The following is a 14,522-nucleotide window of genomic DNA, read 5'->3' on the forward strand; positions in this document are numbered from 1 at the left end:
TCAAAGCATTTTAGTCTTGCTCCTAAAATGCTCTCTGTTTCCCTGGGTGCTATATTTGCCTGTCCCGGGTTAGATGCTCTTAAGCTACCCTGAGACTCTCAGGATTTTATTTCACATCAAGGTTTTTATATATAATTTAAAGCCAAATTTATAAACATGAATTTTTGCAATGAAATATCCAGAGAGTTGATCTGACATGCATATCTTAAGCTAAAAAACAAATTAAGGCCCCATTTATACAGAGATTTATATTTTTAAGCACTTTATTTATTAATTAGCTAATCCATACCACAAACCTGTGAGGTAGTTTAGCATGCCGTTAGTAGGAATAAATTAGGTGAGAGCCAGAAAAACAAAATCTGTCCCTATTATAATATGTTGATTGGCATCTTTTTATTCTGGTCACAAAAGAAAAACAATCAATTCCTTGTCCAATTTGGTCAAATGAACAGTGAATATTTAGCTTGGACAGCATGTGGAGAATAGAGTTGTTTTGTTACCTGGCAGTTTAGAAGGGTCATTTTCTTATTGGGTTGTAACGTTCTGCATTCACGCTGACCTGTCAGAAGTACGTCACTCAAAAGATCAGCTTTGGAAGATGTATCAGCCCACTCCCTCCGAAGTCTCCCCTTTCCCTGTGGGAGTGATAACACCTCTCACACTTCTCATATTTTGGACCAGTTGTCCTGACGAAGCTACTCCAACAGAAAGGTGCAAAGACTCTTGTGGTTCCAATCTATGTTTATATGTTGTCTAAGAGGCAAATGGAAAACCAACCCTATTGGTCTTTGTAGTCCAGCAATTGCAGATGAGAGTTTTATTTCTACTTTTATCAGCAGAAGGAACCACTGCAGTGCTCTCTACTTAGCAGATTGCTTTATGGCCATATTTATGAGTCCACCGGTCTCCCTGGGCTGCGGAGACTGGACATAATGAAAGTGCAGTAACTGGAGTTTCACCACCTGATACCTGCAGCTCTCGCACAGGTGCCAGCCTGAAGCTGATCTCTGCACCAAAGAAGAGAAACTTTTTGCAAAGTAAATGGACTGCATGACCAGGACTGTAGGAGTGCTGTATCCCTTTAAAAAGAAAGACTACTTCAACCACTTAGCAGCTATCCTTTTAAATACCAATAATTTCGCTCTGACAGAAGGAGTCCATTAGGCTTCTGTGTTATGTTAATTTTTAATGATTCTTTTCCTCATTTCAACAAAACTTCAAATAGGCAGTATAGATAACGTAACTACAAGTACTCTGGAAGAGTAAAAGTACTTTGAATACTGACAATTTGGATAGTTTCACTCTTTCACATAGGTAGGGTTCTCCCTGAGTTCCCCTGAATTGAGATTTTACAGATTCTCATCCCCCCCTCCCCCCAATCTCTGCTGCAGTCCGGTGGCTCTGCCAGAGCAGTTCCAGGGCTGAGGGGCCACCCACCAGGGACACAGCCAGGTCTGCATGGTCTCTTTCCTCTCCGCCAGAGCTGATTTTCTCATTTGAAAACATTTACCTTATATCCCACTCCCACCTGCTCATAATGAAACTGGAAGGTAAGATATGACATAATTAAACAAACATAGCCATACCAAACCAAACCAAGAAGAATAACGACCAAAAGCTGGCTTCCCGGATAGGGTGCTTCCACTCAAGAATTCCCAGACACAAACAGTGCTTGCCGCCCGTCCTGCACAAAGTCCAGCACCTCGTCTCCATTGCACACTGGAACAATGATGCCCTCATTTGTGTGGGCAAAAATAAACAAAGAAATTTGAAAACAAACAAACAAATCCTCTGGCAAGGTATTCACTTTCACTTGACAGGTTGCCAAGGAACAACAGTATTTAGATGAGGAATTCTGAGATAATCTGATTATTATAGCTGGAAGCTTTTCTATAAAGGGTTTGGCATATTCTCTCTGTAAAGCAAAAGGTTACGTTCATAGGCTTTTAACTTGTTAAAACAAACAAAGACACAACACTTTAGGGCATGAGCTCACTAAACACAAAGTTTTTTTTTTTTTTTTTTTTTTAACTTGGACATTGCTTATTTTACAGCAGAATTGACAAATAAGCCTTATTTTACACATTTGAAGAAAAACCATCAATAGAGGTTAGTGTGCTTTCCAAACCAGCAAAGTAGACTCCTTTCCAACCAACCTTCCTTCCTCTCCAGGGGAGTAAGGCTGGTGTGGCTGCTCCTCTGGGCAGCACGGGGAGCTCAGCCAGGTCCTTCCTGAGTAGCCCTCCTCAAACGACTGTGCCAGATCCCAAACACAGGACATCAGGCACGTTAACAACATCACTGTGCACTTCTGTGTCATTTTGTTTATTGCTCACTGAGCCACAACCACATCAGCTCTCTGTGGAAAACAACTGATGTCCAGAAAATCCTAATACCAGGAGATCAATCACCTGTGGTTGTGGTCACAAGGTACAAATGACAGCCTCAGCCAGATCCCAGCAGGAGCCCTGACAGCATCATGAACAGAAACTCAACATCTGGCCGTGCAGCCACCTGCAAGATACCAAGTCCAGTCACCATGGAGAAGAATGGAACCCAGAGAAGGGCTCTCTGAGCTGCCGTCAGAGACGTTCCTCGGGAACAGAGGGTCCCAGTTTTCCGTCTGGCACACTGTCAGCGGTGCACTTTCCCAAGGGATTGGCTCTTGGCTCAGCATCAGGAGATCAGTGAGCGACAGAAAAAGGGGGACCTCGCCCCACCCAAGGCCGCCGCTTCTTCACAACCGACTCACTTCTTTCCAAATCGTGAGTCTCCCAAATGAAAGTCCACAGTTCAGGCCAACTTCACAAGAAATATACACTTACTTCCATCGCATTCTGGGATTTATAATTCTTCTTTTGGATGCCCTTGGGAAAATATGTTTCACCAAGGTCAACGGCTGTTAAGACATTTTTGCCTAAGAGGATCATCGTGCAGGCAAACTAATTCTTTTCCTAAGCAGTTACTTGGCAGCTTGCAAAGTTACTTGGCAGCTTGCAAAGAGGACTTGGCTTAACCTTGAGGAGCGGTTTGCTACGTGGTCACGAGAAACAGACGGGGCTCTGCTGCAGTCCCCTCCTCACCTTCAGTGTTCAGACGGCAAACCCGGCTCACGCGCTTGCAGGTGAAATGACAAGAACTGGAACTTGTCCACTGCGTACCTCTCCTGAATGCGACGTGTCCTGGTTCTGTGGAGTTCTGCGTGATGATAAAAGAAGGTGCACTTCTGAATGCAGGTGCTTTTCATCACAGCCATCGAGGGCTTAATAGAATAATTATACTCTGAGGAAACCTAGGATGAACTGGAAATTTAAATTTTTCCGCTGTCTCTAAGTTTGAATAATGCTCCAACTGTTTGCTATAGGATTATAATTTAGAACATGTGCTAAATATGTTATCAGGAAAGAATTAAAAATCCATCCAAATATCATAACTTACCACAAAATTAAAAAAGGAAAAAGAAAGAAAGGAACCTTTCACTTTCCAGAATCAAGATTGGTCATGTGTTAATCTGTGAATCCTTGTAGGAAATGTTCATTGTTCAAGGAAGAATCCTCCACTGGTGGCTGATAAGCAATCCTCCAGGGCAGAGAACAGCAGAGAAATGCTGACGTTTTTCTTCTCTCTTGATTGGTGTTTTCACTACTTACTCTTCAGGCTATAAGAGAGAAGGGACACATCTCACCTTCTTTCATAATCACAGGCTCCAACACCTCTCTCTCCCCTTCCCGCCCCACCCCCATCACTTGAACCATCAAATTCAAATAAAACTGAAATTATATGGTGAATCTTTTAGGTTCTAAATAACCTGTATATATATAACTCAATTACCAATGCCATCTTCATGTATGTAGAAGAAAATTTATGCCTCTGCACTGTCAATCCAGACACTATTTTAAGAGCATTCTGAATGCTCTTAAAATAAAAGTAATCCACTGATCTTTACCTGTGACATGATGCATATACCCATGTCTAAGTTTCAGGTACCCTCTTGTTGGGAGGGAGAACAATATTATAGCATATAGATTTCAAATTAATAGGAGCCATATTCTCTATTCACTCAGAATTTTCTCTTAGATAAGTAGGAGAAAATGTTTCTGGCTTACTCCCATAAGTATTGATTTAAACCAACTGGTAACTAAATTTTAAAGGATTTCTTGTTTCACTGTTTTCTTTATGGTAAGAAGATTCTACCATTTACTGCATGCCACCTAGGTGTCAAGAATTTTACATTTATTTGCCCGTTATAATTTAATCCCCACAACCACCTTTAATGTGTGTGCCATTTCCCCCACTTTACAGGTGAGGACACTTGGCTAAGTTAACGGCACAAGATCATACAGCTGAGAAGGGGTGGAATTTGAACTCTGGAAAAAATGAAAATCAGGAGACAAAAGAGCTTGTTGACCTTATGAGCAGGGATTTATCTCACGCTGGTGAAGATGTGCTCTGGCTGAGATGAGGCCGATGGAGATGTGCGCTTTGTAGTTCACTGTTAACCCTAAAGCTGGGTTTTAGGCAGGGGGTGGTACAGGTGCAGGTGAGAGTCCTTGCATAGAGTCTCCTACCCCTCATTACCGAGACCCAAATGTCTTCGTGGCAATCTGGTAAATGAAAATTCAAAAGCTACAAAGGGAACTTCTATCACTCACCTAGAAACACACAGCATATCCTGAAATTTCATTTTCCGAGAAAAGTGCTGCCATAGAATATTCTTAGGATCTGAATAAGAATTCGAATGTCGTTGGTATAATGCAGGCCAAAAGAATACGAAGACTATACGCATTTTGTCGTAAAAAGAGCTGTATAATTTTGTCATAGAATGACCCTGGAAACCACAGCCACTTTCTAATAGTTGTTATAGGAAGAAAAATCCTGTTTTAAAATCTCATATTCAGTTTCTGCCACCGTCCGATCACGACCTAAGGAAATTCTATAGTCGCGGTCGTCTTCTTGAATTGATTCTGCATGAAGGCTGGAAGTCCTCACTGAGTAAACAGGTATGATTTCATTTCTATAAACTGCAAAGATGAGCAATTTTCAAATTAAAATGAGTTTGAAGTGCAGTATCCCCATGTAATAGGAAGAAGACCGAAGACGCCCACAGACGAGCCGTCTCCAGTCATGACTGCATCGTCAGAGGCCATACGAGAGGGTTGTTATTTTGTTTGTTTGTTTGTTTAATTTATAGTGAAAGTGGTACATTAAGAACTTAATCTCATAATGAGGCAAAATATCACATTCTTCCTTTTTATAGTCAGCATAATTATTCAGATCCTCTCTGAACACACAGAAGTAATGACGAATTAAAATGCCTTTCAATTCCATATAGCTTTTATAAATATTCATCCATTACTGTTATTATGCTGGAAAGGCTCCTTCATATTTTAGTCAGCATCCCATCTGATACAAAAGAACATGGGAAATTTTACTGCTATTAATAAGTATGCAGCCATCCAATCCAAGAAAAAATTCTTTTTCATCTGAGAGATAAGCTGCATAATTCATGTATTTTCAGAAATTTCTTTAAATAGAAAATTGAAGAAAGGCACAAGGAAAAAAGAATTCATTGCATAGTTTTCATTTCTGGTTAGGGGCAGTCTTTGTTCTCGGGGAGTCTTGAATTTGATTCGATTTGAAGAGACAATTTTGATTGCATCCACATTCACTGGTCCTACTCATATAGCTCACCCTATTTTTGAAATACAAAACCTGATGACAACATGGCCTCTGTTTCACATTTGCTACCTTTCTAAAAAAAAAATGTACCTGGAAGTTAACAGGAACTTTTAATGGGGTCTTGGAATGCACTTAGAAAAATCTAGAACAATTAGGAATGGGTAGCTTCACATTCCAAAAACAGAAGTTTCCATGTCAGGGAACTGTGGGACTACCTCTAACTTCTGTGAAGTGCAGTCCGCATTGGCACTCCTGCCATGCAGAGGAGGTGACAGCCTTCCAGGACAAGCCAGGTGAAGATCACATCTGCAGGACTAGTTACACACAAAATGCTTCTGCTCTGTCCACTACTGCCCCTTTCCCCAATATGACCCAGAAATTCCAGAAGAGGGGGATGCTCTGGCTTCGGTATAGACAGAAGTCTGAACGTAGATTGTAAAGGACCACTGAAAATGACCAGAAAATGTGCTCAATCTTCATATTATCAAGGTAAGAGATGGGGTGGAGAAAGCAGTTTGATCAAGTGTGTTTAAAGGAGGTGGCTAGAGAAAAATTTAATGATTTATTTGTCCCACACTGAATTTAAACCATTCAAAACACCAGCTAAAAAACAAAGCAGAACCCCCTCGGCCATTATAAGGCCTAGCTTCTGAGAGCCAGGTAGCAAGTTTAGAGTGACAAGAAAAGCACAGTGGTGGGCCACAGCTCGTGAGATGACAGGGCCAGGACGTCTCAAGTGAGGAGGAGCTGGTTCCAGGCATTCTCACAAACATGTTGCTGAACAGCCATGGCTTTGACCTTGTTCAACCTGCTGCCTGAGAAGTGAACGACACCCAGAACTCAACGTTTTGTCGATTCATTACGATGTACAATCATGAACCAAATTAAATCATATTTCCAAAACTGAACTCCTCCACATTTCCGTCCTTCCTCTTTCTGTGTTCCCTGACTTGGCAAATGATATTAAACACTGAAATTCAGAGCTGTCTCTGGCTGGTTCCTTTTTCTCCCTCTGCCCGTAATGTCAGTCACAAAGCTTATTGGCCTCTCACTTCACTCTCAAAGACTCCTCTGCACCTGCCCCTGCCCACTCCAAGCCCCAGGCATTGCAATAGTTTTCTATCTGGCCTCTCTGCAGCCAGTTCTGCTGCTTCGCCACACAGGTGCTGCCCTAGAGAAAATACAAATGTCTTAGTATAGTGCACAGAGGTCACTGGTGATAGGGCCGCTGCCTTCCCCGCCAGTCCCTGTTTTGTGAGCTTCCCCTGTGATCACGCCAAGCCTCCATGATTTCAGAGGATGACCTGAGGCTCCCCAACATGCCATGCTCCCTCATGTTGCTACAGTTTGCACGGGCTGTTCCTTCTGCCTGGACACATCCCTCCCCGCTTCACTTGCCCAGCTCCTTCCCTCTCTCTCAGTGGAAGCATGCTTCCTCCAGATATCCTTTCCTGAATCGACCCTGACACAAACAAAACGTATTTGGAATATTCCGAGCAGCCACTTGAAAGTGGGGAACAAAATCTCACAACAATGCCCAAACTACAGGAGGAGATCCATAAACTGCTGTGCTTAAGCCAAGAGATGCAATATGTTTGCTTCTGAGAGGGCGAATGTCAGGGGAATGAGGGGGGACAGAGAAAGAGAATGTGGGAGCATGGGATGAGGCATGGAGAGATGGAACCAGGGCGATGGCTTTGTACTGTGCACAGTGCTGTCTCTGTATGACACCCAAGTCTTCAGTACAGGTGCCAAAGCAAATAAAATACTTGTGAAGTGTTAATTTTTAGTGGAAGTCTGTGTGATCTGACTGATGTGGGGAGTGAGTAGAAGAGGCACTCAGATTTATAGGAGGAAAGACGCAGAGAGACCATAAGACATTGGGAGTTAGAAGGACTCTGGATCTGAACAGGTTACAGTTGTTGGGTAGTCCTGAAATGATTCAAGGGACCAAAGTGGGATGGGGTTTAGCTGGCATCTGTGACATCTGATAAACACAAGATAAATGTACCTAAATCCTTCTGGAAAAAAACAAATTCCATATATTTATAACCCATGGGATAAAAAAATAATTTAAGAAAATTCAAGCTAATTCAGACAAAAGTCAGGTATTGCAAATATACAAGAAATTATAAATATTCAAAAGTATAGAATATTTAAAATAAATGCAGCTCTATTACTTCCTAATGCACATTGACTAGCAAAATTGACAAAAACAATTTGTAATTAACTTACCAAACACCTAAGAAAACAAGTCTCCTCTGCTTATATAGAATCTGTATTGTTTATATGCAAATAAGTGCTCCCGATGTGTTTCAGAACAGTTTATTCCCTTAAGAAGGCAAATATTCTCTTTACAATCTTGTTCACACTATTCATTTGCTTTGCAAAACAGTTTTAGTAAAGTCACAAAATAATGAAATGTTAGAGCTAGAAGGGAGCCCAGGGATCATCTACGGAAGTCCAATATCATCATTTTACAGCTGAGAAAACTCAACGGTGCCCTACTGCACACACAACAGGCATGCTTGCTGCTCCTGAGGCTGCTCCCTCACACCTAGAGCCCTGTTGTTCGAGCGGTTCCACTCCTCTGACTTTGGGGATGCTAGCCACAGCTGAGGCCGATGCAATGGAGCAAGGGACCTGCACAGCGCCAGGTTTGGGGGCGTCACTGAGATCCAACAGCCTCCTAGACTGCAGTGACAGAGCACAGTACCCCTCCCGTTCGCTTCAGAACTGGAAGCCTGGTTAATCCCTGTTTGTTTCTAAGCCTCGGTTCCTGCATTCTCTCCCCCAGCCTACCCAACTCCCTCTTCTCTCCGCCCTTTGCTAGCTGGGTGCCAGTTCTAATGCTGTCCTCTACTGTTTCAGTAACCATGTCATACTGCAATGTTTCATCTACTGTCTGTGTCCCCTTCATTGAGGTGACTCCCTCTTCTCTCCTCCCTTTGCTAGCTGGGTGCCAGTTCTAATGCTGTCCTCTACCGTTTCAGTAACCATGTCATACTGCAATGTTTCATCTACTGTCTGTGTCCCCTTCATTGAGGTCTGGGGACTGAGTCTCTCTATTTCTGTGTTTTCAATGCTCATTACAAGGCCTGATGGAGAACCAATGCAAATCCTACCCTAAATAAACAAATGAGGAAATGAATTGTCACACTGGGAAGAAACCCCACTCCCAGATCCTCACGTTTCTCATTTACTGGCGTATTCTGGCCAAGTCCATTTCCATCCCACGTTTTCAGATAAGAAAAACAATCAAGAATTCAAAGTGTCTCTGTATCTATTCTTATCTCCTTCTACTCTTCTTACGTATTCAAAGGGCTTGTGATTCAAAGTTAGAAAACTTGAACCCCCACGCCAATTGTTACTAGTTGGATATTTATGTACAATGGCATTAACTTTAACCTCAGTTTGCCATATATCAAAGACATTGCTATAGGTCAAATGTGTCTCCAAAAGCCCATGTGTTGGAAACTTGACCCCCATCGTAACAGTGTTAAGAGGGTGGGAAATCCAAATGTGGTATTCGAAAGGCAGGGCCTTTGAGAGGTGACTGGATCATGAGGACTGTGCCCTCATGAATGGACCGATCCACTCATGGAGTGATGGCTTCACAAGACAGACAAATGAAGAGGTGAGCTCTCCTGCTCAGCCCGTGCTCACCATGCAGTGCCCTGTGTTGCTGCAGAGTCACCCCACCAGGAAGAGGCCTTCACCAGACGTATTCCCTGGGCCTTACACTTCCCAGCCTCCAAAACTGTAAGAAATCAATTTCATTTTTTTTATAAATCATCTAGTATCGGGTATTCTGTTATAAGCAACAGAAATGGACTAACACAGACATCACTAATATCTTCCCCATAGCAGTGTCATGATAAATGAGTCAATGTATATGAATGTACTCGGAAACCACAAAAAACTCTAGAGATGCTTATTTCCTTATCCTTACTCTTAATCACTTGAAGGAAAAATTTCTTATGTAGTGAGTTTGTCTGATCTATTCCCCAGGCACTTGGAGTAGGAGTCCTAAACCCTTAGAATTTTCCAAATGATAGCACTGTCTTTGTTATTCATGGTGGACTCTTACAGTTTACGCTAGTGAGGTGACTCACGGTGAGTCTCTAGGTAGTTTCAGAATGGAGGCTAGCTGAGCTGGAAAGACCAACTATGTGATTAGAGAGTTGAGGCTGAATGACATTAACCTGCCTTTAGAGAGAGTAGGGCTGGAGTCAGAGTTCAGTCACATAGCCAATGATTCAGTGATTCATACCGAAGTACTAAAATCACATTAAGAACTCTGGACACTAAAGCTCAGTTGAACTCCCTGGTCTGTGAACACAACAATGTGCTAGAAGAGTAGTGTGTCCTAATTCCACAAGGAGGAGGCACGGAAGCCCCACATTTGGGAACTTATCCTATGTATCTTGTCATTTGGCTGGTCCCAATTTATATTCTTCATAATACAACTGTAATCATAAGTCTAGCTTTCTCCTGAGTTCTGTGATTTCTTCCAGTGAATGGTCAAACCTGAGGGAGGAGTGGACCCCCAAATTTGTAGCCAGTTGGCCAGAAGTGCAGGTGGCCTGGGAACCCCCAGAGCCTGCAGCTGATGTCTGAAGTGAGGGCAGTCTTGCCGAAGACTGTGCTCTTAACTTGTGAAGTCCGCACTGACTCTCGGTAGTGTCAGAACTGCACTGCAGTGTTGCAGTTATCCAGAGACCAACCCCACCTCCACGTGGCGTAGGAGTTGAGCTGTCCAAGGTGCCACGCCAGGAATCCCTCTGTAGAGGGGCACATGGTAGGAGCAGTGCAGTAGTTGTCAGAGAGTGAGCTGTACGTCAAATGCCCGGCTTACCTTCCAGTTCTGGCATATACTAGCTGTGTGGCCTTTGCCTCAGTTTCCTGATCCATAAAATGGATATGATATAACAACACACAGACCTCACAGGGCTGCGTGAAGATTAGATGAGTCCATACACAGAAATATTATGTACCTGGTACATATGGAACAACATGTGAATATTATCTTCTTATCATTATTATTTTTATTTTTCTGCCGCATGGACCTTAGTTCCAGGCTAAGTCAATTACTGAGTCCTGTATAATTGGCAAAAACAGAGACAGGGTATCAAAGTATACATATGGAACAACATGTGAATATTATCTTCTTATCATTATTATTTTTATTTTTCTGCCGCATGGACCTTAGTCCCAGGCTAAGTCAATTACTGAGTCCTGTATAATTGGCAAAAACAGAGACAGGGTATCAAAGTCAGATATGCCTTGTAGAAACCAAGGGCAGCTCTCATTCTACATGTTCCAGGGTAAGTGAAAGATCATGGGAAACAATAAAATGTGGCATAAAGATGGGGGTGGGGGGAGGAATGCTAAAATTTGCTGTGTTTCCAATGTTCCCCCACCAAAAGAAGGTGACAATGGTCCAGGCTACCCTGTCCATTATGTTTTCCAGTGGCCACATGTGGCTATTTAAATACAAAATAATTGAAATTAAATAAAGTTTGAAATTCAGCTCCCGAGTCACATGAGCCGCGTTTCAGGTATTAAGAGCCACATGTGGCTTCGCTACCGCATTATATGGAATAGCTATAGGATATTTCGTTCACCATAGAACCCTCTACTGGACAGGGCTGGTCTAGAGGCATTGAAAGTGTCTGAAATCAGATGTTTTGAAATGTAAGTTATAGTTCTTTCTTTTTTAATTCTATAACCATGTAGAATCCATTTATTTCCCCTACATAGAAAATAAGATGAAGAAAAACGGGTGCGTCTCACAGAGAGACTAACCACTGTCATGCTCAAACAACCCATGCCTGTCCCCAACACTGCAGTGCCCCAAGCCCAACGAGCAGGCAGGAGAGGGGCCGGGACTCTCCACGTGTGTCTTCCTCCCCTTCCACTCGGGGCAAACCTCCTGGGCACGTGTCTTTTGACAGCCTGGAGGCCAGCAATGCTGATGGACTCCTAGTGTGGCCGGGTCAGCACTGTACGAGTGGAAAGCTGCCCCAAAGTGGGACTTTGGGCAGAGGGGCTGCTGGTGAAGTGGAGCAGCCGCAGCAGAGGCATGAGTCATAGACGCATGTTTGTGGGGATGGGTGGGAGGCCACAGGGCAGGGAAGGACTGGGAACCAAAGTGAGGAAGACTGAAAAGAAACTCTGCGTGAGGTAGCCTGCCGAGCAGGGGACTGGGAAATGCGGTGCAGTGTGATGCAGCCCTGCTTGCCCAGGGGAGATGCCAGGTGAGGACAGCCAGGAAGAGGCAGGAAGCCCATGGAGGAGGTGTGGGAATCTGGGAGTCCATGCTGACATGTGCACTGTCAGGGGCTCTGGCTCCTGGGCTGGCTGCTACTGGTAAGAATAGCACTAACATGATAATGCAATTTTTATAACAAGCTACTTGACAATAATTGTATTATCATCGGAACCCCAAAACAGCATTATGTGGTGGGATGACTGAACTCAAAAAGAGCATTAAATTAGAATCTGCATCTGGATTTATCATGAAATGGCTCTGTGGCAAGTGTCACTTCTCCTCTAGCCTCAGTTTCCTCATCTATTCAATGAACAAATGGACCAGGCCATTCTCTGAGTCCCTTTCACCTCCAACATGCTATGGCCTGGCCGAGGTTAGGGCGGCAGAGACAGACTCAACCCTGTACATCACTCAGTTCCAAGGTCAGCAGTTTTCTGTCAGACTCATCTAAATGACCACGAAAACCAAAAGAACAAGCCTACAGATAGAGAGAATTCTATACTTTCTTTTTTCTTCTTTCCTTCGGGCTCAGAGTTTACGTGCTAACCAGCACCAGCCACAAACACAGCCAAACCGTTTAGCAGACGTCCATGTCCGCTACAGGAAGCTGCCAGCACATTTTGCAAACAGAGCCAAACCCTGTCTTGTACCTGTGCTGACAGGTCATGATAGAGGATAGAAAAAGCAAGAATGTGCTTGTGGAGTGTCTCTAAGACACTGTGGTCTGGTGAGGCGTCCTCCAGGGAATCCAGGCCTGGACCAAAGTGAAACGAAATACACCCTGCAAAGGGCAGCAGTGTGTGTGGTGGGCAAACTTAATGCCGTGGGGCAATTCAGCCGTATCTGAGAACCACCTTACAAAAAATCTACCATGGTCCCCACCCCATAGAGCTGTATCCTCCAAATTGTCCCAGTAAGACATTTGCAATACAGAGTAGGGTGCAGTGCTGAGGAGTCTGGGATCCTGGTGCCCCTGATAGCATCTAAGTCATGTAACTTACAGCAAATGACTTCCTCTCTCTGAGCCTCAATTTCCCAATTTCTAAATTGGGGATAAGACATCTGCTGCATAGGACTTTTGTGAGGAATACATGGGCTAGTAAAAGTCCTCTGTAAATGGTAAAATTGGTGGTAAGCTATTTAGGTGGAAATCATTACAATTATAAATTTATATCATGATATCACTTCACCACTCCTTAAAGACTATTTTACACATTTTAACTGAGATAAGGCAGTGGGAATAACATATTACCCAACTAAAGCATTATCAATTATTTGCTTATATGATGAATCTTTATCACTATGGACTTCTGGGTGGCCAAGGAATTGAATCTAATATATTTGAGCTACTGGAAACAGGATGTAGGTCAGGCTGGGGTGCTGGACACTTTGACCTATGCAGTCAGATACAGCAAAGGGCAATGAAGCCTGTGGTGTAGTGGGAAGGGACAGGGTGCCACAGGGAGGGTCTGCACCGATGTGTGCAAGGCACTGTTCAAATACAGCTTCTGCCTCTCAGCTCTGCCCTGACCAGCACTCATGAACTTGGTGATCCAGCTGAGGAGGTTTTCAAGCAAAGTGCTGAAGATGCCGTCTGGCTTTTTTGTGCTGTTTATAGTAAACTGCAAGAGTGATCAATTAAACATAAAGGAATCAAGACTTGATTTTGAAAATTCTCAGCCTCTCCAGACAGCAAAGGATGCTAAAATTAAGAAATGGCTTCCAAATACGGTCGGAAAGTGTGGTCTAGACAAAATGCCAAGAATAAGACTGCATAAACTTTGGTTAAGAGTTCAAAAGATCTAAGGATCAGAATGCTATTCCATCCACAAAGGGCCTTTCAAAGCAATTAAAGTGTGTTGCACAGATGGTCTCAGCAGAACAGCAGGGCCCCTACCAAAGGTAGAGAAGGACTTTTCTTAAAGAGATATGGGGTCTAGATTTTTCTAGTATAGTAAAGTAAAATAAGATTCACAGAAAACCCAAAAAGTTTTTGAGAAAATGACATCGGCAGACACACTGCCATTCTGGACCAGATGTTGCAGAGATAGTACAAAATGAAAAGAAATTCTACTGGAGGCAAGCGAGCCAAGCAAACCACTTGGGTGTAAACATGCTCTAGCTTTCATGAAAAAAAAGGATGACTCAGAGGGTGGACTGAGGTGGGCAGCCTCTGAAATGGCTTCCAAAGGTCCCTGAATCCTGGAATCCATGTTCTGATGTAATCCCCCTCTCTCGAGGGTGGGCTTGATCTGCGGCTTGTTTTGATCAAACAGGATATGAAAGTATTACTGTTTCCAAGATGAGGTGATAAAAGACTGTGAGTCCCAACGTGTCCACACCCTCTCTTGCACTTGTTTGCTCTGATTGTCATGAGTCTCTAATGCCATGAACTTCCCATGCCCAGATGTCTCTGGCCAGCAGTTTATGAGGAACTGAGACCCTCATTCCAACAACCCTCCAGGAACCAAATCCCACTGGCAACCACTTGAGTGAGGCTGGAAGCAGATTCACCCCTAGTTGACCCTTAAAATGACTGCAGTCTTGGGCCGGCCCCGTGGCTCACTCA

General features: G+C 43.4%; 1 long non-coding RNA gene across 1 annotated transcript in view; it reads right to left on the reverse strand.

The window, feature by feature from the left end:
* Window positions 1-245: 245 nt before the first annotated feature.
* LOC103605810 overlaps window positions 246-14,522 on the reverse strand; it is a 49,527-nt gene continuing 35,250 nt past the window's right edge. Inside the window, exon 2 of the long non-coding RNA XR_551813.1 lies at window positions 246-3,658. This is a non-coding gene — a long non-coding RNA (uncharacterized LOC103605810). The remainder of the gene's footprint in view (window positions 3,659-14,522) is intronic.

Source organism: Galeopterus variegatus, unplaced genomic scaffold (genome assembly GCF_000696425.1).
Source record: "Galeopterus variegatus unplaced genomic scaffold, G_variegatus-3.0.2 Scaffold6088, whole genome shotgun sequence".
NCBI lineage: Eukaryota > Metazoa > Chordata > Mammalia > Dermoptera > Cynocephalidae > Galeopterus > Galeopterus variegatus.